The 23,567-nt window shown below is 34.1% G+C and overlaps 1 protein-coding gene and 1 pseudogene across 6 annotated transcripts in view; one reads left to right on the top strand and one right to left on the bottom strand.

Moving 5' to 3' along the window:
* Pcdh11x (protocadherin 11 X-linked) overlaps window positions 1-23,567 on the bottom strand; it is a 538,787-nt gene that overhangs the window by 449,863 nt on the left and 65,357 nt on the right. The window lies entirely within an intron of this gene.
* Window positions 12,580-13,475, top strand: LOC127675441 (gem-associated protein 8-like; annotated as a pseudogene).

The raw sequence follows: 23,567 nt of genomic DNA, 5'->3' as shown, positions 1-23,567 counted from the left end.
TTATTTACATTTCAAATATTGTCCCCTTTCCTGGTTCCACCCCCCCCCCCCGAAAATCCTATAAGCCATGTCTTCTCCCTCTGCTTTTCAATCAACCCTCTCCTGCTTCCCTGTCTTAATATTTCTCTACACTAAGGCATCCTATTTTATTGGAAGCTTTATTTATTTGCATTCCAAAAATTATCTCCTTTCCTGGTTTCCCTTCGGGAAACTACCTATACCACCCCCCTTACCCTGCTCCTATGAGGGTGCTCTCCCACTCACCTACCCACTCCTGCCTCCCTGCCCTTGCAGTCTTTTAAGAGTTCTCCTTTTACAAATAACAAGTTTCAAATACAAATAATATTATTCTTTAGCATAAGAGCCTTTTCATAGTAAAGCTAAATTTTCCTAGCTAAAGAGCTGGAAAATTTTTGATATAGGAATAATATTGGGCAAGATTTTTATGACTTTATACACACTATGATACAAAAAAATGTTTCCCAACATATTTGTTATTTGTGATATTTTAATTGTACATACAATTTAAAATTGTTGTGTTTTTATTTCTATGAATAGTATTCGCCAGATTTTTTTTTATGGAAGAATCTTAAGTTTCCTTTAATCCACAGCACAATATGCAAAACATAAATGACTTAGAACAGTTTGATGTACTGGAGAAAAGCAGAATTAATCATAGAAATGTACACCAAAATTAAGCACAGTAGGTAGACGCAGACTCTGTGTGGATTTCAGATAACACCCATCAGGGCGCTCACAAACATGCTGCCTTTCTATTTCTGCTGCAAAGAGGTCTTATTGGAAATAATTAAATATGCAAATGAGAAATGGAAGATGGAGCTGAGGATTTTTTTAATTTTTTTTATTTCATTCTATATATTTTTTTATTTACACTTCAAATGATTTCCCCCTTTCTGGCCCCCCACTTCCTGAAAGTCATATAAGCCCCTTCCCTCCCCCTATTCTCCCACCCACCCCTTCCCACTTCCCTGTTCTGGTTTTGCCTTATACTGCTACACTGAGTATTTCCAGAACGAGGTGCCACTCCTCCTTTCTTGTACCTCATTTGATGTGTGGATTATGTTTTGGGTATTCCAGTTTTCCAGGCTAATATCCACTTATTAGTGAGAGCATACCATGAATGATCTTTTGAGACTGGGCTACCTCACTTAGTATGATGATCTCCAGCTCCATCCATTTGCCTACGAATTTCATGAATTCATTGTTTCTAATGGCTAAATAGTATTCCATTGTGTATGTATTTCACATTTTTTGCATCCATTCTTCTGTTGAGGGATACCTGGGTTCTTTCCAGCTTCTATTCACCAGAATTTTATATAAATTATTCTAAATATACAGAATTAATTGAATAGTATTAATAGTATAAAATATTAACTCTTCCAATTTAGGGACATAGTTTGTCTTTCCATTCACTTTCCATTAGTTTCCTTTTCCTTCAGTCTCTTTCATCAATCTTATTTATCAATATATGGTTCTTCCACCATCTTGGATAAAATTACTCTTTATGATGCTAGTAAAAGTAGAGTTTCTCAATTTTTTCAGATGGTTTATAATTTATGAAAATGTGAATAATTCTTCTATGTATAAGTTTTATCTTACTACTTTACTTAATTCATTTATTAATCATAGTGATTCTGTGTAAAATATGTAGGTTTTTTGTGTAAAAGTGAAAGTCATCTTCTGATGGACAACATTTTACTTCTTCCATTCCAATTTGGATGCCTTTTATTCTTTTCTCACACATAATTGCTCTAACTCTGACTTCTTGCATAGTATTAAATAAAGTATTTAGATCATGAATTATGTTCTTGTCCCACATATTAAAGGAAAATCCCTCAACATTTTCTGTAACGCATACTGTTAATTAACCTTTAGCTTGTTATAGATGACATTTATTGTTTTTAATACATTTCTCTACCTGATTCGCTAAGAATATATCATAAATTATTTAGTCACTGATTTTTTTTAATTTTTTTATTCGATATAATTTATTTACATTTCAAATGATTTCCCCTTTTCTAGCCCCCCACTCCCCGAAATCCCGTAAGCCCCCTTCTCTTCCCCTGTCCTCCCTCCCACCCCTTCCCACTTCCCCGTTCTGGTTTTGCCGAATACTGTTTCACTGAGTCTTTCCAGAACCAGGGGCCACTCCTCCTTTCTTCTTGTATCTCATTTGATGTGTGGATTATGTTTTGGGTATTCCAGTTTTCTAGGTTAATAACCACTTATCAGTGAGTGCATACCATGATTCACCTTTTGAGTCTGGGTTACCTCACTTAGTATGATGTTCTCTAGCTCCATCCATTTGCCTAAGAATTTCATGAATTCATTGTTTCTAATGGCTGAATAGTACTCCATTGTGTAGATATACCACATTTTTTGCATCCACTCTTCTGTTGAGGGATACCTGGGTTCTTTCCAGCATCTGGCAATTATAAATAGGGCTGCTATAAACATAGTAGAGCAAGTATCCTTATTACATGGTGGGGAATCCTCTGGATATATGCCCAGGAGTGGTATAGCAGGATCTTCTGGAAGTTAGTCACTGATTTTTGAATTCTTTAGAATAATGGATTTTATTATTTATTATATTAGGAGTCTATAATATATTCATTGATATGTGTATATTGAACCAACTGAATATCACTGGGAAGATGTCATTTGATTACAGTGTATGAATCACTTAATACACTTTTAAATTCAATTTGCAAATATTTTGTTGAGGATTCATGTCTTTATTCTTCCAGAATATTAGCCTGTAATCATATTGATGGAGGCACCATACTTTCTGATTACAAAACAAGAATATTCTAAAAATAATAGTGTAAATATTAAATTAGAAAAAAAAAAAAGATGCCGGGAGGTTGTGGTGCACACCTTTAATCCCAGCACTTGGGAGGCAGAGGCAGGTGGATTTCTGAATTTGAGGCCAGCCTGGTCTACAGAGTGAGTTCTAGGACAGCCAGGGCTACACAGAAACCCTGTCCCCCCCCAAAAAAAATAGACAAATAAACCAATGCAAATAGTGATCATACAACTAACATTTTGTATACCATGCTAACAAATCATTTACAATGGCTTCTAGAAGGTACCAAAGAAAAGTTTATTTCTGTACATAAAACCATTAACTGGACCCCTATCACAAAATATTTACAAAAAAATTATTTCAAATGGCTTGAATAGCCAAACATAAATCATAAAAATATAGAATTTCTGAAAGAAAACCATCTCTACTTCTTGTATCAGATAGTTTATGTAAACTCATATATAATGCAAATATCCTGAGAGAAAAATAATATCCCGTGAATGGCTACCTTTCATTTCTTCTTGAAAAAAACATGAATATCCAATATTTGCCAATACTTAGGCTATAGTAATAAATGTCTTCAGCTAAAATGCTACAAATATGTCTACTTCTCTTTTGGAAGAAATAATATGGTTTTGCATAGTAATTACATTTATTTATATCTATACATGGAAGTTAATTTATAAGGCCCATTCTTGAAGGTGTGACAGCTATTCTTACTTATTGAAGCTAATAGACATGGACAAAATATGTTCAAATAGTAATCATTATTTTAAGAAATGAGAATGCACAAAGAGCACAATATAAAATAATGATATAGGGAATATAGCCTAATGAAAAGAACAATACATTCAAAGACTTTTAAAAACATTTTCTTCTTTGAAATATGTTTGAGCTCTTAAAATTCATTACATAAAGATGTAAATCACACAATCCTCATTCTCCTCATTGGTCTTCATTATGTAGATAATTGTCTATACTAATTTACCTACAAACCATTTTTATCCTTTCCATTACTTGTTATTCCCCTTACCAATTTTTTTCTTTTAGTGAATCACAATCACACTTTTAAGCAACTTTGACTTACCTTCCCGAAATACTCCGTCACTCTTGCTTGTCCTATTTTTTCCTTCTCTGATTTTTATAATATCAATTAATTAAATGTATTAGCCCTCTGATTGAATTCTCATATATAAAACTTTTAACACTATCTGGAATGGATTTTTAAAATCACTTAATATAATTTCCTTTTATAGCAGCAAAGATTAAACCCCAGAAACTGATTGATTCACTACAAGTCATCCCAGGTACAAAAGCATCATAAAACTAAATATTTGAACTATAGTGAAGAATTTTCCAATCTACAAAACTACTAGCACAAGTTTGTTCTGTTTTCCTGATTACCAATCTTTGTTTTCAAACAATTAGATTCAAATTCTAAATGCCTTATCCTATGAAGGTCTTATTCTTGGGATAAAAAGCATAGTGATATTTTCCTATGATTCCCCATTTAGAAAATGTATTGAGAAAAAATATGGAAAGAGGAAAGATGTGATGAAAATGGAACAGATGAAAAATCTCTAAGAATTTTAAAAAAATAAAACAAAATTGTTTAGCATGTCTGGGCTAATTAACTATGAATTGACCATTTTAAGCTTTCCACTTTTACTTACTAAGCAGATATTGTTTCAGCACATCTTTGAAGAGTCTCTCTTGAGATAATTCCCAAAGATTGAGGGACCCTTTAAAACTCAGAAATGTGCTTTTGTTTCCTTGTGAAAGATGCTAAAGCAAAAGATGCCATGTGGCAAATTTTAAAACACTTGTGAAGGCTCAAGATGCCGAGATTAGAAATAATCATTTCTAGTATTTTTGTTAGTGAATTATTTCCATCAATTTTTATTAGCAGACAAAAGTAGGGAGAAAGAGACACTGATAAGAAGAAAGAGGAAGGTCTTTTTAACAGGATAGAGAAAAGAAGAGAAACCTCTTTATGGGTCTGGAAGGTATAGATAGCCATGTAACTGGATGGGGCAAGATGTTTGTGTAACCTTAAATGACATATTAGATAATCTGCCCACCTAAGGACTAAGCTATGAAATACTAAAAGTTCTCTGTCTGGTTGGGGAATTACCTGATAGAAGTATAAAGATTATAATGATGTATTAATTTCTAGCATTTAGTAATATATACAGAATATCAATAGTGTATTAATAATAATTTGATTTATAATTGGTGTTCAAATTAAGGCAATTAGAACCAAGACTTATAACCTGAAATGCCCAGTAAAACGGTGGGGGAAAAATCAGTCTAGCCAGACAAGTGGCCTGGTTTATTAAAAACAAACAAACAAACAAACAAACAAACAAACAAACAAAACCTGAATTCCTGTGACTTCTCTCTAAGCACAGCATGGTTAAAAGCATGGTACATGTCTTTAGGTGCTTCTCAGCCATTCGATATTCCTCAGGTGAAAATTCTTTGTTTAGCTCTTTACCCCATTTTTAAGGGGGATATTTGGCTCTCTAGAGTCTACCTTCTTGAATTCTTTGTATATCTTGGATATAAGCCCTCTGTCGGATGTAGTGTTGGTAAAGATCTTTTCCCAATCTGCTGGTTGCTGTTTTGTCCTTTTGACAGTGTCCTTTGCCTTATAGAAACTGCGTAGATTCATGAGATTCCATTTGTCAATTCTTGATTTTAGAGCATAAGCTATTGGTGTTCTGTTGAAGAACTTTTCCCCTGTGCCCAAGTGCTCAAGGGGCTTCCCCAGTTTCTTTTCTATTAGTTTCAGTGTGTCTGGCTTTATGTGGAGGTTCTTGATCCACTTCAACATCCTTAGTCATCAGGGAAATGCAAATCAAAACAACCCTGAGATTTCACCTCACACCACTCAGAATGGCTAAGATCAAAAACTCAGGAGAAAACAGGTGCTGGCATGGATGTGGAGAAAGAGGAACACTCCTCCACTACTGGTGGGGTTACAAGCTGATAGCCTGGCGGTTCGTCAGAAAACTGGAAATTGATACTCCCAGAGGGCCCCGCTATACCACTCCTGGGCATATAGCCAGAGGATTTCCCAGCATGTAATAAGGACATATGTTCCACTATGTTCATAGCAGCCCTATTTATAATAGCCAGAAGCTAGAAAGAACCCAGATGTCCCTCAACGGAGGAATGGATACAGAAAATGTGGTATATATACACAACGGAGTACTATTCAGCTATTAAAAACAATGAATTCATGAAATTCTTAGACAAATGGATGGAACTAGAGAACATCATCCTAAGTGAGGTAACCCAGTCTCAAAAGAACACACATGGTATTCACTCACTGATAAGTGGATATTAGCCTAGAAGCTTCGAATAACCAAGACACAATGCACATATCAAATGATGCCCAAGAAGAAGGAAGGAGAGGTCCCAGGTCCTGAAAAAGATCAGTGCAGCAGTGTTTAGGACTACCAGGACAGGGAAGTGGGAAGGAGTGGTTTGGGGAACTGGGGGAGGGAAGAGGGCTTATGGGACCAACAAATTGGGAAAAGATCTTCACCAACCCTACATCAGATAGAGGGCTAATATCCAATATATATATAGGATATTTTTAATTTTTTAAGTAATTTCAGAATGGCACTATAGTTCAAATTTGTTTTCTAAATTAAAGAGTTACAATGATTTGGAATTGAGATGAAATATTTGAAATTGATGGTGCTTTCTTATGCCTTAAATTCTAGCGTAGAGGAGACAAAGTCAGGCACATTTTTGTAAACCCTAGAACAACAAGGTCTATACAATGAAGTCAGCATGAGATTCCTTGCTGATAAGATAAAGCCACTTGCAAACAGTCTAAAAATCCAAAAATATAATAAAATACAAAATGGATTTTTTCCTTAAAGGTATTATATATGTTTTTTCTTATTGATAAATATGTCCTTAGTAATCTAAAAGATAAAGGCACTTCAACCTTAAATTTACATTTTAAAAGAGTGAATGTTGGGATACTTAACCACATAAGGTATGTTTATAATTTCATTCAAAAAGATAATGCTTTTTCCTTGCTAAAATGCACCCTAGGAAAGAAATATTTTGCTAGTTCATGTAAAGATCCAGATTTAGGTTTGGGGCAGTGTTGTTTGAGTTTTTCCTCAGGAGACTAAAACCATCCAACTAAGGAATCCAGAGACAATTGGACAAGAGAATAAAAAATATTATCAAACTTATTAACTGTACTGGATGTTAATTATCATCTTGGCAATACAGAATACAAATGCCTTTTGTGAATGGAGATGAATAAAATAAACACACATGTAGAGACAATGTGATATTGTTTTAAATTTAACAAGACAAAGGATTAATGCCTATTACGGTCTAAATGTGAAATACCATCATAGGAAGAACAACAATACCAACCAACCAGACCCCCCAGAGCTCCCAGGGACTAAACCACCAACCAAGGAGTACACAGGGGACCCATGCCTCCAGCTGCATGTGTAGCAGAGGATGGCCTTGCTGGGCATCAAAGGGAGGAGAGACCCTTGGTCCTATGAAGGATGGATGCCCCAGGGTAGGGGAATTGGAGGACATGGAAGGCTGGAGCAGGCAAATGGGTGGGGGAAAACCCTCATAGAAGCAGGAGGGGAGGAATGGGATAGGGGGTTTTTGAGGGGGAGGACCAGGAACCTGAATAACATTTGAAATGCAAATAAAGAATATATCCAATGAAAAACAAATTAATCGAAAAGAAAAAGATTAAAAGGGAAATATGGAAGGATAGATATATCCACATAAAATGTAATACTCAAAGAAGGGAGAAAGAGATAAAAATTGCTATAAATAAATTCAAGGTTACATAAATATTAAATAAATAAACTCATGTCTTTGATTTGAATACTTGGATGTGAACGACAGACCTTGTGATCTACAGAGCAAATAAAAAAAGCACAGGCTACATGGAGGCATATATATATATATATATATATATATATATATATATATATATGTGTGTGTGTGTGTGTGTGTGTGTGTGTGTGTGTGTGTGCCTCCATACACATAACTGTAATGGACAATAATTGAACACCAAACAATCTTATTCTGATTTATCAACATGAAAAATTTATATGTTAAATGGTAATGGTGATATTGAGCATAGTAGTCTTGAGAGAGGTCAAAGTGGAGCAGTTCTCCAAAGGACCCTGCTATACATCTCCTGAGTATATACCCAGAGGATTCCCTTGCATGCAGTAAGGACAGGACACATGCTCCACTATGTTCATAGCAGCCTTATTTATAATAGCCAGAAGCTGGAAAGAACCCAGATATCCCTCAATGGAGGAATGGATACAGAAAATGTGGCATATATACACAGTGGAACACTACTCAGCAATTAAAAACAATGAATTCATAAAATTTTTAGGCAAATGGTTGGAACTAGAAAATATCATCCTAAGTGAGGTAACCAAATCACAAAAGAACACACATGGAATGCAGTTACTGTTAAGTGGATATTAGCCCAGAAACTCTGAATACCGAAGACATAACTGACATATCAAATCATTCCCAAGAAGATGGAAGGAGTGGGCCCTGGTCCTGGAAAGGCTTCATGCAGAATTGTAGGGGATTACCAGGACAGAGAAGTGAGAGGGGATTGATTGGGGAACGGGTGGAGGGAAGAGGGCTTATGGGACTTATGGTGAAGTGGAAACCGGGAAAGGGGAAATCATTTGGAATGTAAACAAAGAATATAGAAAAATAAAAAAATAAATAAAAGGGGGCTATTAGACAAATGTATGTTATGTTGGGAGATACAATTTATGCTTAGGTCAGCAGGAAAGGGGAAAAGGCTTTGTTATTAAATTCAAACTAATAAATATCAGATTTGATCGAAGGGGACCTACTGTAGATCTTGACAACAAACAGGAGGGAAAGGAAAAGTCAAAAGGACTGAATGCATAAGGTATAATGCTAAACACTCTATTGAAACAACTCTGAAACTAACTGATGCATGTGTATGTCTCTAGAAAGAACTTCAGCTATGTATACTCAATGGATGCTGTTGGCTACAGTGTCCTTAAAGACTCATCATGCCATCATTTTAGATGGCATGAATGGAGATTAGTGTTGCAACGTTGGTTACAATCCAAACTACTTTAAGAAAGATATATGCCTTTCACCTGCTCAAGCAAAGAGCAAAGAATCTCCCTTAACTGATCTGTTACACCTTACATATTCTATACATACATTAATGCAAACTGCATATCACTTTTAAAAGTTTGTATATTCACAGAAAATAACAAGGAAGCATCCTAGCATGGTACAAATTCAGGTATGTTAGGAAGCCTGATCCTGTCTCAAACTGCTTTGACACTGTTTCCTCAGAACAATTATTTGACAGCAGCTTGAGGGAGGACTGATGAAACACAGGTGACCTTGTTTTTTCTGGACTTATTGACTAATAAGCCTGGATTTTCTCAGAGTTCAATGATATAGCTAGTTATCCCAGGACTTGACCAATATTCAAATTTTATTAGGATTCCCAATTTTCTCAGTTCCCAAAAGATACTGTTACCCATCACCCCTAAAGAGCAAGAAGCAATTTTAAAAAGACCACTTTCCAATTCTGTTAAAATGGGTAAGTGGTTTTGGTCATTTTGTAACTTATGAATCTTTTTTTGGTCATTTAAGGGGATAGTACATGCTATTAATGGTATTTATGATGGAGAAAACAAGGAATGGGAAATAAGAATCAAAGATTTATTTCTTTCTTTTTCACCATCATTTTTTAATACATAGTGGGAGAGAAATGGAAAGGAAAATGGAGGATATTGGAATAATATAGGATAATAGAATTAAAGGATAGATTATTGAATCTACTCCTCAATTTAGAGCTATTGCTATTCTCAAATAAGTTTATTTTTGTTTACTTTGATATGCATTGTCCTTTATTAATACAGGTGGGAAGTTTTTGTTGATATGAATATTTATATAATGATATAAAATTTAGGGTTAATTTTATATATAATATGCATATATACTTCAGCTCTTTTAAGTTGTTGGATTTAAGCAACTCAATTGAAATACAATTTTTATTTGCAGTCCTTATAAAGTAACTATTCCAATCATTTTAGAACATTTAATCAATAAATAGTAGCAAGCAATTCTTCACATCAGAGTTTGGTGTCTGCAGATGGATGGTTCCATAGGTCGGATGATATCTGGATGGCCTTTCCTTCAGTCTCTGTTCCATTTTTTGGTGGAGCTCACAGTTAAAAAACTTTGAACTTTTAAAAGACTTTGAATTTTAAAGATATTGGACATTTTAAGGTGATTGAACTTTTAATATGTAAAGACTGTGGGACTTTTAAAGTAAATTAGATGAATAAGAAAGTAAGGGTTGAGGCTTAATAGTGATGTATTTGTGTGTCAAGTTGACAAGGGGTTAAATTGTACTGGCTAGTTTTGTGTGTCAACTTGACACAGGCTGGAGTTATCACAGAGAAAGGAGCATCAGTTGGGGGAAGTGCCTCCATGAGATCCAGTTGTGGGGCATTTTCTCAATTAGTGATCAAGTGGGGAGGGCTCCTTGTAGGTGGTACCACCATTGGTCATGATGTTTGTGTAGGAATAGAAACCCTGACTAAGGCACAGGTCATTAAGCCTCCACAGGACCATGGGGTTCCCCTTCCAGTGATGCCAGATAAGGCAATCCCTTGCTACATATCCAGCTGGAGTCATGGGTACACTGTTGTGTACTGTTTGGATGATGGTTTACTTCCTAGGAGCTTTGGGGCATCTGGTTGGTTGATATTGTTATCCTTCTTATGAGGTTGCAAACCCCTTCAGCTCCTACAGTCCTTGCCCTAACTTCCCCATTGAGGTCCCCATGCTCAATCCAATGTTTGGATGTGGGCATCTGCATCTGTATTGGTGTGGCTCTGGCAGAGCCTCTCAGGAGCCAGCTATATCAGGCTCCTGTAAGGAAGCCCTTCTTGGCATCAGCAATAGTGTCGGGGATGGTGTCAGCAGATGGGATGGATACCTAGATGGGGCAGGCTCTGGATGTCTTTTCCTTCAGTCTTTGCTCCACTCTTTGACCCTGCATTTCCTTTTCACAGGAATAAGTCTGGATCAATATCTTTTGAGGTGTGTGATTGGCCCCATCCCTCAACTGGGGGCAGTGCCTATCAACTGGATACAGGTTATATCTCCCTTTTATTGGGTATTTTGGCTAATGTCCTCCCTCTTGGGTCCTGAGAACCTCTTGGATCCCTGGCATCTGGGACTTCCTATTGGCTTCACCTAGTCCCCCCTCCCCCACTACTACACACCTTCAAATTCCTGACCCTCTGTACTTCTCCCTCATCTCCTCCCATATCTGAACTGGCTCCCCATTTTTCCCTCCCCCTATTCTCTCCATCTCAGATCCCTCTCTCCTTCTATTTCCCAGAGATGACTTGTCTGAAAAATTACTTCATGTATTTTTGTGTGATAAGTTTTCAAAAAATCATTTAAGGATATTTTGTTTCAAGAATGGTCCTATTGTGTGAAGTCAGATATGAAAATGTTAAAGAATTTTGATATAGAATAGCCATGTATAACAACAGTTTTGAGGTAGTTATGTTTTATCAAGCATTGGTAAAACTAAGGAATTCTAACAGTACTCAAAACTCTATTAGAATTTCAAACTAATCCATTGGTTTTGTGACTCTATCCTTCCAATTAAATTCACTTAATTCACAAATTGGTATAAATTTCCTTCTTTGTGTGAGATGGTTAGCCCTAATTTTAGTATGATATGTTCACATAGAATTGTGTACTAAGAGGTAATCTTTCATTTCTTTGTTAAATTATACTGAAGAAATCTTTCATTTCTTTGTTAAATTATACTGAAAAAAAAGCAGCCACACACACAAAGTAAAAAGAATTCAGAAAGTGATCTAATGATATAGGACTTTGAAACATACATTTCTGCAACTGAAAAACGTCAGGCCAACTGAGTTGACATCACACATGGTTTTACAATGAGCACATTATATATTTTAATAATTTATTTAGGAACTGGATATGTACCAGTTACTATTTACTTTCTACTTTACAAATTGTGTGGTTTCATAATTTGGAAATTTTGTTTTTATCATATATATCAAGACTTTTATGATCTTTCCCAGTATTAAATATATTGTGCTAAGTGGTCTCATGCACAGTGCAGATTTGTTTTATAACATAATAGTTCCTTAGCAATTGTCATCTTCTTCTTGATTAACTGTTGTGTATTAGACTTCCACAGTTATTTTCCATTATTAAGTACCTAAGAACCCTTTAAATAGTCAGTTAAAATTTTGTCCAAGTCTTCTCTGAATTTATTATGGTGATCATGCCAGTTTCCTACTTTAATCTTTTAAATTATGTTAAAATTGTCATATATTTTTTTTACTATCCCTCCAACTTTTCCAATATACTCTCTTCACTATCCACTCAACTTGTTAAAATATATTGATTTTTATTTCAATAAACTCTTCTCAGAAAAGCTAACTTATCAATGAAAATTTGAGAGGAATATTCACATAGTCCCTGCTTCCACATGTGCACAATTCATCAGCAATATAGTCCATCTGGCTCCTTGTGTATCCACCCCTCTAGTGACTTTTCATTCTCCCCACTATGAGAACCAGGTTTGTTGTTGCCCACTGCCTGAAATCTTCAAGCTGCATGTCTATGAGTTCCCATTTTGAGTTTTGCAGAGATAGATAGCAACAATGGCATCAAAATGGAGAACTACTCCATCTTGGCAGTCTCACCTATTATATTCAAGATATTGACGACCTTATCATTATGCAAAGCTTTGGATGTGAAGGCAACAGAATGCCTACAGAAAGTTCAGGGATTCCTTCCTATTTCCCTTCCCCATGGTTCTTGACCCATGGATTTCTTCCCTGGAAACCACTTTTTTTATGAGGCTAGGCATCCTTGAACTCTCAAGGGCAGCACATTGCCTGGCAGGAGTCTCCCTACAGTGTTTCACATCTCAAAAGTTCAGGGAAGCCTCTGGATAACTACAATAGAAACCAGGTATCCGCATAAGAAAATGAAGTACTGTGTGAAGAATGAGAGAGAGGGCTGGACTCAGATTCAGATGATAAAATAGCACGGACCTGAGCAATATGGCAATCACCTAGGAGCTCTGCCATTATTTCACACAGACTGAAGAGAGATAGGAACAACAGCACCTGAACACAGAGTGCCTAGTTGACTATATAAATGCAGATCATGGTCTATATACTTCAACCACCACAGGTCAATGGAGCCCCCATCTGAGAAGCTCTGCACCAAGCAGAGATGAGGCACTTGTATGGGGACAGTACTGCCAAGAACCTGGGCATGGAGGGTGCTGTGCAGCTAAGCTTTGACAAGCACTTTGACAGAAGGCAAGTGAAGGCCTGTAATTCCCTTAAAGTTCTATGCCCTGGCCAGTGGGACCCTAGGCAATATCTCACAGATTCTAGCCTTTCCCTCTTCATCTCTCCTGGACATTTTTCAGAGAAAGTGGACTGTATGCCAATATGGTAGATATAGTCTGTCAACCACCCATAATTCTGTCAGCAGAAGTTATACTGTTGCCAACACAAGGAATGTTTCACTTGACATTAAATGATAATTGTGTATATTGCACTGACTCTCCATTTTCTCTATAACAGTCCAGTTCCTTGAAATTATTGCCTAGAGACACTGCCTAGTGTCTTGCACTTTTAATTTCCTTCTTTAAACTGTCCTGAATGTCATAAAAGGTTTAAGCCACATGTTTATGTATGTTAGTAAAAAATTGTTTTTAGCCATTAAAAGTAATAAAAATATTGGCCCTTAGTTTTGAAAATATTTCCACTGGAAATAAAATTTTCTTTCAGGATTTTAAAGTTAGCATTCTGCTTTGTTGTTTGACCTTACTTTTTTCCAACAAAAAATATGTTCCCATCCATGTTTCTACCTATATATTGCCTTGTTTTTCTGGCTAAATTAATTTTTTTACATTACTGAAATAGATAATTTTTCATCTCACTTTTGTATTAGGTTTTTGACCTTTACAAATGTCTTCAGCATGCCCCATACAGCTTCTTGTTGGTCAGTATTTCTGAATGAATAGTAAAGATTGCTTGAAATTGTCATGCAAGTTAGTTATTCTTCTTAGTGTTTTACAGATGATAATTTTATGCTTTATTTATTTAACTTTGTCTTATCTGCTAGTAATCAAATCTAATTTTTAATCTATTACTGTTTTATTTTACCTCTACAAATTTGAAGTCTTCAATACCCTAGATGTCTCTGCTGTATACTTTGAACATATAAGGTGCAATAATCTTGTAGTTTTAAGAAATTATTGCCCACATTATAATTTCAATGACTTTCTGATTATGTATTATCTCATTGCATGTCATACTAACAGAGAAAATTTTATGTTTTGTAAATATGTACACATAATAGAAGGTTAGACATTTGTTGCTGAAAATTAGTACATAATGGCAAATGATGAATTAAAAACTAATGGTGACATTACTGGAAAAATATACGAATAGCCACACATAAAGGATTTAATTCAGTTTCTTGAGACATGAAGGTCATATTTGCATGAAGAAATTGAGTTTAAGATTTTAAAATTTGATGAATATGAAAAAATTTTCTGAAACTACCACATGCCAAAGTTATGAGAAAATGAAAAGCTTCTGAAATTGCTGACAGTAAAAGGAAAGTATAGGAATGGTTTGAATTGAGATTTGTTTAATAACTCTCATCAGCATTCTAAATGTTTAGAAAAATGTATGCATATCCTAATCATATTTACAAGTCAGATGATTTCAAGGAATTGTGGTTCTCATCTGTTATTCTAGAATTTGCTAGATATTTGCAGGCAGCAAAGGAGTTTAAATTCATCCTTGGCTAGATGGAAAGTTTGTGTGTGTGTGTGTGTGTGTGTGTGTGTGTGTGTGTGTTTAAGTATAACTTATGAGGATTGACTAAGTATAGGTATTATATGTCTATCTGTATATGCATCAGTTAAGTGTGAAAAAGGCTAATGTTACTCAGATGATACAAATTTTCACCTTATAACTTCATATTCATCCCTTCCAACTTTGTACACACTCTAAAGAATAAAAAGAAAACTTGCCCCCAAAAGTATACTTATAATGAAATATTCCATCATACTCTGAATTATATAAGTAATTTTGTTTATGTGCATGAGAAAATTTTCGATTTTAGATAAAAGTTATTTCCTCAATAAAAGTGTACAACAGCAAATTTTGATTTGTAATTAAAGAGAATTATAATTCTGTATCATAACATGTTCTTAAAGGTACTCATAGCATAAATTAGTGTACATATTTAAGGATAAATGTTGTTTAGAACAAATAAATGATCTTTAGGGTATGTACAAGATGAAGCCTTGGAAATGTCAGAATAAAGTTTTATAAAAAATTAAAACTGCAGGAAAATAATTCATCTGCCATGTTTATTGATCATTCGAAACTCATGAAACAAAAGAACAAGACAAACATGACTTTGTAATTTTATGATTTTACTTCAATTTATTTTTTCAGAAAGAGTTGTTTTATTATCTAAAAACTGTACTAGGCTCAATAAGAATTATTTCTCATTTCTATAGGCATGGCAATTTGAAATTGAATTCTAATATTCTCTTTTGGTCATTCATTTTATCAAAGTTTTTATTAAGTGTGAATTTATGAGCCTTGGTATTTATATAATTGAGATATTATAGCTTGCTAAGATTTTTTTCTACCTGAATTAGCATGCATGAAAGATTTATTTTTCTCATTTGAACTGTTGACTCTTAAGTTATATGTGTTGAATTGCATTACTTTAGGGCTTTTTTGCTGTTTTGAATACTATAAAATTAACAGATATTGTTATTTTCTAAGCAATTGATTCACATTTTTCTGGTTTTCAGTAATTTCCATATGTATGTATATATACCATATATATATGGAAATGTATATATATACATATATAGAGAATATGTATATTATACACATATACATATACATAATATATACACTATATGTACATATACATATGTATACATATATGTGTATACATATACATATTCAATTAGATTCTAGTGGAATTTAAGTAATTTACCTAATAGTATCAAATGGAAAGAAAGGTAATTCTGGCTTCTTTTTATTCAATAAAGAATAATGATAGATTTTTTTGGTCCTTTGAACACACAAAAAGGGAATTGGCAAATTTAGGCTCTGAACAAAAGTTTGAGAAGAATGGGAAAGTTACTACTTTTTAAGCAAAGTATTGATTGAATTTATGCCTTTGGTAATGGTATTTTAAATATTGACTTAGTATTTAAATTAAACTGCTTATATACAGTTCTAAACAAATATTGAAGGTCTCCCTGTTTTATTTCTTAACATTATAAAACTAAACTCTATAAACTTCAATACAGTTAGCAAAAAAACAAAAGAAAAAAGAAAACAGCTATCAGTGCCAAGAGTTTTCTAAAGAAATAGAGAGATTTGTACTATTGAGAGAAAGAGAAGCTGTTCTTTCAAATGAGAAAATTATCTTTTTTTGTAAAAGTAGTTAAGACTAGAGGCATAACTGTTGACATCTTCAATTGTGGATGCAATTAGTATTCACCTCTTCTAACTCTGAAGAAACTATAGGTTCCTTTGGTAACAAGTGAATGGTAGTAATGATTCTTATCACTTAGAGTTGTGAAAGTCTTCAATAAAATTTCCATAGTTAAAGGACAATTAACAATGGGAGCAGCCAAGAGAAAAATAGCACAGAACCCAATTTAAAAGGAAATAAAGGTCTAAATAGTTTAGATGAAATATTTAGTTATCTTTTAGGAAAATTTAATGTGTCTGGATATCTGTGATCTTATTTCTATAGTTCTCCTAGTTAACAAACTGAGAATGTTTTCTTTGAACAGTGAGTTCCTTAGCTGCAATTATGTTAGCTCCCTTTCTTTAAAACACAATAAAAAGACCATAAGGAATGGCAATATTTAGAAATCTGATTTTTGATTTGTGATTTTGTTAATTGTTTACTTTATGATTGTTAATACTTTCTCAGTAGAAACTTTTTTGAGGTGGTATTTTAACACTGATTTCAAATAAAATAAGATTTGCTTAACAATGTCTGACAGAAAATAATCACCTATTCATACCAACTATTCCATTCAGCAGTTCTTATTCACTGGCAAATTTAGAAATAATTGCTTACTACCTAAGCAGTTCATAAATATGCATTAATTTTCTGAACAAACTAAGAAACTTGAGAATATTTTCTTTAAAGTGTATTTAAATGTGTCAGAATTAGTAGGAAACATTTTCTTTGCTACATAATCCTGTTTCTGTTTCCTTGGTCAAAGGTTTTGCTTTAAAATTCATCAATAGTCAAACTATCTTTAAATATTTGCACAGAAACTTGTGATAAATTGTTTTTAAGCTTAAATAATAACAGTAAAATTGTGGGTTTGATGATAAATATACAGGAGAAACTATATTATTAAAAGATTATATGAGTCATTTTTTTAGATCATAAACAAAAGAATTATAATTAATAGGAGTTGTCATGTTCCGGACTGGGAAAAGCAAAAAATACATAAAATTATAGCAGTTAGAAGAATTTATAGAAATTCAGGTGGCAATTTGGAACAATTTTTTTATTCATGTTTCTCTTTAAATTGAAATATATATACTGAGAAAAACTCCACTTTAGAACTTTATTACATTTTGTTTTCTATAGCTTAATGAATGCAAAATATATTAATTATTTAGTACAGAAGGGTTTGTAAATATCTCTAGAGAAAGTACCCCTGGTCTAATATAGCACATACCTATTTTATATATCATTGCACAAAACATCTATATATGTTCCAAGTGTTTGCATAGTGCTATTGAGCTCATTCACATTATCCCTGAGCTATGGTTACTTCAAGTGCTCTGTTAATCATACTATGTTCTTACATATTCTTGGAGAAAATCTAAATGTTATCACAAAGTCAGAGAAAAATTACACTAATGAAATTAAGTAAAAGAAATAAAATGTGCTTTTGTCAAGGTAGACCCTTAAGCTACTCTTTGGAATGGAGTGTACATGGATTATTCAGGAGAAAAGCTTTTAATTAGTCTAACTTCATAGTTTATCATATAAAGTGAAAAAACAATCAAAACAGTCCATAAAGGAAGTTTTCAGAAAGTTGTGTTCAGATGTGTTATTTGTCAGAAAAGTCCCTGCAGTTAATATAAGTGAAGTTTCAGAAGACAAACTTTCTCTTCAATTTTATTGGCATTTTTTCTAAACTTTTCTTCACTTCTTACTAGTACTTTTTCTCCTGTCGTAATATACTTCTCATATTATTAAGACTTTTAAAGGCATCAGCCTCACCTTATTCCCAAAGGCACAGCAATTTCCAAAGGCATTAGTGATAATATCATTACAGAGAAAAGGATGCAAATGTTTTGACTATCCCTACGTGTTGATTTATAGATTGCATTGATGTAATTGCTTCAATGGGCAATTGTATCTCTCTTGGAAGGTTGAATCAACCCATATTACTTCCAGTGCAATACACCAAATATTATTGATTTGAATATTGTCTCTTGAACAAAGATAATCTTTTTGAGTCTTCAAATTTAATTTATAGATTCTGTGTAAGTGACACTAAGTCAGCACTGCCATCAACTGAAAAGCAATGGGCCATGACAGCTCTGCCATTTTAAACAGGCAGTTGGGAGTGATTGACTCACTAGAGAACAGCTCATTATTTATAGTGCTATTTCTTACTGAAATGACTTGATTCTGACCTGAGTGCTTTTCATCTGCACCTGAGCAGTGTCCAATTACAGACCCCTGCTGAATTGAAAGGTAATCTCTTTTTTCATATCCCTTAATTTTATGGTTTTATTTTCTCTGACACCCTGCATGGATGTGTTGCTTTGTGTATGTGATATCCAATCTATACTGTCCCATTGACAAGTACTACTAGTACATGAACATCTTTTGATTGTATTGTTGTATTCAGATTCTAGGAAATAAAAGTAATGACTTGAATATCTATGATTATGTGAGGAAGATATTTATTACCAAATCATGAAAACTATTAAAAGAAAACTACATGAAGAAATCCATGAATTTGGTTCATGTCAGGAAAAAAATTCCAAAAATAAATTTCTATGAATTAATAGAGAATTTTTCTAACCCAAAATTTGGAAAGATTCTATTCCTACAACAAAATAAGAAGTCTTAAAGAAAATATCCCATTTTGAATTCTGTGATCTGTATATTGGGTATTCTCTACATTGTTTCTTTTTGGTTGTTGTTTTGTTTCGTTTTGTATTTTTGAGGTTATTTTGTTTTTATTTTTGGTTAATATCCTCTTACTAATGAGAACATACCATGCATGTCCTTTTGGGGCTGAGTTACCTGACTCAGGATGATATTTTCTAGTTCTATCCATTTGCCTGCAAAAAGGTCAACAGGCTGAAGAGCCCAAGTGAGGACACTTCAATCCCACTTGGGAGAGAGAAGAAAGCAATCACAAGGGGGTAAAGGGAGAAGGGATGTGGAAGTGAAAGGGCATGGGGGCAGGGCAGAGGAAGGGAACATGATCAGGTATTGGGTGGGGGAAAAGAAATGAATCCTTGAGGGCCTGTAGAAATAATGGAAACAGGCAACCTCAGGAGTTAGGGGCATGGGGGAACATGCCATAATATACCAGAGACTTGGGAGGTGAGAGACTCTCAGAATCAAAAGGATGGAGCTTACATGAAATGGCCTACAGTGGGTAGAGGGAACTTACAGAGCCCACCTGCAGCAGGAAGGCAGGGTATCAAATGAAGGAGTAGGTGGCTATCCCACAGTCTGACCCATAATTGTTGCTGTCTGAAAGAATTACAGGAATGGAAATGGAGAGGAGCCTGAGGAAAAGGAGGTCCAGTGACAGGCCCAAAGTGGGATCCAGGTCAAGGCATGGTCCCCTGACACTATTACTGAGGCTATGGAGCGCTCTCTAAAAGGGACCTATTATGACTATACTATGTAAGTCCCAACAAGCATTTGAAATAGTCAGATGCAAATATTTGCACCCAACCAATGGACAGAAGCTGCTGACCCCTGTGGCTGAATTAATGAAAGGCTGGAAGAAGCTGAGGAGGAGGGTGACCCTATAGGAAGACCAGAAGTCTCAATTAACCTGAACTCCTGAGATCTCTCAATGACTGAACCACCAACTAGGCAGCATACACCAGTTGATATGAGGCACCCAACACTTAAACAGCAGAAGACTTCTGGGATTGGGTTCAGTCAGAGAAGATGCACCTAACCCTCAAGAGACTGGGGGGCCTCAGGGAGTTCAGAGGTCTGTTGTGGAACAGGGTGGGGAGTGGAGACATCCTTGTGGAGACAGGTCAGGGAGGAGGTATGGGATGTGGAACAGTCAGTGAAAAGACCTGGAGGGGAATAAAATCTGAAGTGTAAAAACTAACTAACTAACTAAATATATAAATTTTAAGAAAAGAAGTATGTAACTGGGAAAAAAAAGAAAATATCCCTATAGAATTTTTTTTTCAGATTTCAACACCAGGAGAATGTGTCACACCCCACGATGTTATTATAGACCTAAAATAGGTATTCATTATTAGTTGGTGATTTTTAGGGCTAACCAAATGGAGCCTCACAAAATTCTGCACAATTCTTTATTGTTGAAAACCTGCAGCTAAGTATTTGAAAATAAAATTTCTTCTAAGAGACTCAGTCCACAAGATTAAAAAAAACTAAAAGACTAGATATGCAGTGTTTTTAGTAGCAAATTAGAGGTTAAGTTTAGTCTCAACAGTTGCTGTCTTTTGTATATCACACTCATTTTAAGATAAATATATTTCTATGCACTTAGAGACTTTAAGCGTAAGTAAGTTCCATAGTATATAAATATGCCTTTATAGGCCCATGACTTGGTCAGAAAATTGACTCTATTGTCAAAGATGTGCACCTTGAGTTAGGAGTTTACAGTAAGTCTTTAGGTCATCAAGGATTTGCCTTTAAAGAGCGATTTTGATTTTGCTCTTCCATGCTCTTCTTGTCATATCTATAAAACACAGGTCTTTGATGTATATGCTAACACACAACATTCACACACACAACACTAGAGATTTAAAATTAGCTATTTCCCACAGTGCAATATCATTTTTGATAACAAAGGTGAACTAAAATGTTTAGACAATAAATCATAATAAAACACTGATTACAAATAAGTGACAAGGACACTGTAAGAAAATCAGCACAGATGTGTTCATTTCTGAGTAATAACTATGAAGATCTTAACAATTTCATTTTCAAACATGTTTAATAATAAATCAAATATCTCAAGGCATACTCTGTCAAGCATAGTATTCTACCTCTTAAAACTAGCTCTTTATTAGAAGGCCAGCTCTCTAAGGCATAGTGCTCTGCCTAAAAGTATAACATGATATTTCTTTAAGAAAATTCTATAATTTCTACAGGAAATCAAATAATTTCAGTAGTATTTAGATTTAATTCATTCTATAGACCCCCTTGAAGTGATATTTTATGTTACATAAATTAAATTCACTTTTAAAGATGACTTGAAATTTTCAGTTTGCTATCTGTTCACTAAGTGGTGAGAAATTGAGAATAGAGAATATTATTAGTGCAAGCTTAAAGGAAATTGAATGGGTTTCCAATTACATGGAGAAACTGGGGAGGTGAAAGTCTAGAATCAGGAAAAATATTTGAGTAATAATTTTATTTAGATATGGTGAAACATAATAGGAATCTGTGTTTTATTTCCAAATAACCACAAAGAAAATGAAAATATGTATAATAAAACTAGGACCCCAATTAAACTGGTTGCACTGGGACTAGAAATATGTGAAATGACATAAAGAAAGCTTTAGATCAGGGTTGGAGAGATGGTTCAGCAGTTAAGAACACTGATTGCTCTTCCAGAGGTCCTGAGTTCAGTTCTAATCCCAGCAAACACACGGTGGCTCACAACCATCTGTAATGGGAAGTGGTACCATCTTCTGGTGTGTCTGAACACTGCTACAGTGTACTCATACATAAAATAAGGAAATCTTTTTTAAAAAGGAACGAACAATGCAAATGATGAAGAACAAATTTTGCCGCCTATACTTACAATTTAGCATTGCTTAAGTGATGTCAGGAACCCATTCAGTTCATGCTTACATTCCTACTAATGAAAAAAATTCAAGAACCTAATAACCAAACATGTTAGCAACAGCAAAATACATGTCACAATTCCTAATTAACTTCCTTCCTTTCCTGAATGCAAATTAGCTATATGTTATAATTCTTTAATGCCTTTTACCTATAAATAATTCACCTATGTTTTTGTATTTGAAACTAAACTTTTATATAACTTCTTATGTTAATTGAAAGATGGTTTTTAATTCAATAATAAATTTAGAAATCTATACAAAGATGTTTGTTTTTACCTAAAAGTGCTTCAGCTATAGCCATAAAACATAGAAGTTGTGAGCTACTGAAAATAAACTAGCATAGCTAGTTCATATATAGGATAAAAAAATCCATTAAAATAATGAATCTTACACATTCTCATCGACTGTTGGAAAACATATAAAGTGAACCATAACTGATATATCTTTGTATTATAAGCACTTAGGACATTATCAGATCAACAAAATAAAATACCTTGGTTGTATATAAATTTGCTGATATTAACACAAACAATTTTCTTAAGAAACAGGGACTTTCGGGGAGTGGGGGTCCAGAAAAGGGGAAATCATTTGAAATGTAAATAAATATATCAATAAATTAAAAAAAAGAAACAGCACAGGTGATCAAACATATATTTTCCACAGTTACTTCTCCGTGTTGGATTTATCTATAGAGTTTTCAAAGAACCAGTGGTGAAAGGGAAACTCCCAAATTTCATAAATAGTTTGATGCTATTTTGAGAATGTCAGTTTTAATCATTGACAATCTCTACATGATTTTATCAGGAGTTTTAAAATCTTGTTATATCTCTAAATGAAATAGTGAGAAAAGCATGTCACATTTTTGTAATAATTTCTCACATCAATTAGCTGACCCTGATGGAAGACTGAAGATCTAGAACATATCCAACCACTCAGTGATAAGTAAGTATAGGAAGTTCTTTAAAATTATTACATCAAAATAGTTAATATCTAGTAGTAATTTGTGTATTTACTTTCTTGGTAGGTTAACAGGTTTTATTAAAGTATGCAAAATCATTTTTATAGGGCTTTAACTTATTTTTATTGTTTAAATTAAATCTATTATTCTAAATGGAAGTAGAAGAATATTTAGAGAAAAAGGCATACCAGTTGGCAAAATGAATTACTATTAATTCTAATCTCCTATATGGAAATATTTCAAAAGAGCTGGTAAAATCAGTTTATATGATATTTTTTAAGTTTTGATTAATGTTGTAAGATGAACTCATGTTACCTCAACTGAGACATGCTAGAGATATAGGAAAAATTTAAGAGGATATGGAAAGAAAAATGTCCCATTGCTATCACCAACTGAAACTTTTCTTGATTACTGAGACAAAGCTTTTGGCACGACTGACCATTAAATGACCTATACAGACACTCTACACAAAACATATTCTTCCTTACTAAAAATATTACAAACAAGGTTATTCAAACCTCTGTATATCCATGCTAGGGATGAAAAATACCTCATG

The sequence above is a fragment of the Apodemus sylvaticus genome, chromosome X (genome assembly GCF_947179515.1).
Source record: "Apodemus sylvaticus chromosome X, mApoSyl1.1, whole genome shotgun sequence".
Taxonomy (NCBI): Eukaryota; Metazoa; Chordata; class Mammalia; order Rodentia; family Muridae; genus Apodemus; species Apodemus sylvaticus.
The sequence above is the reverse complement of the archived record's forward strand: the minus strand, read 5'-3'. Positions and strand labels throughout refer to the sequence as shown.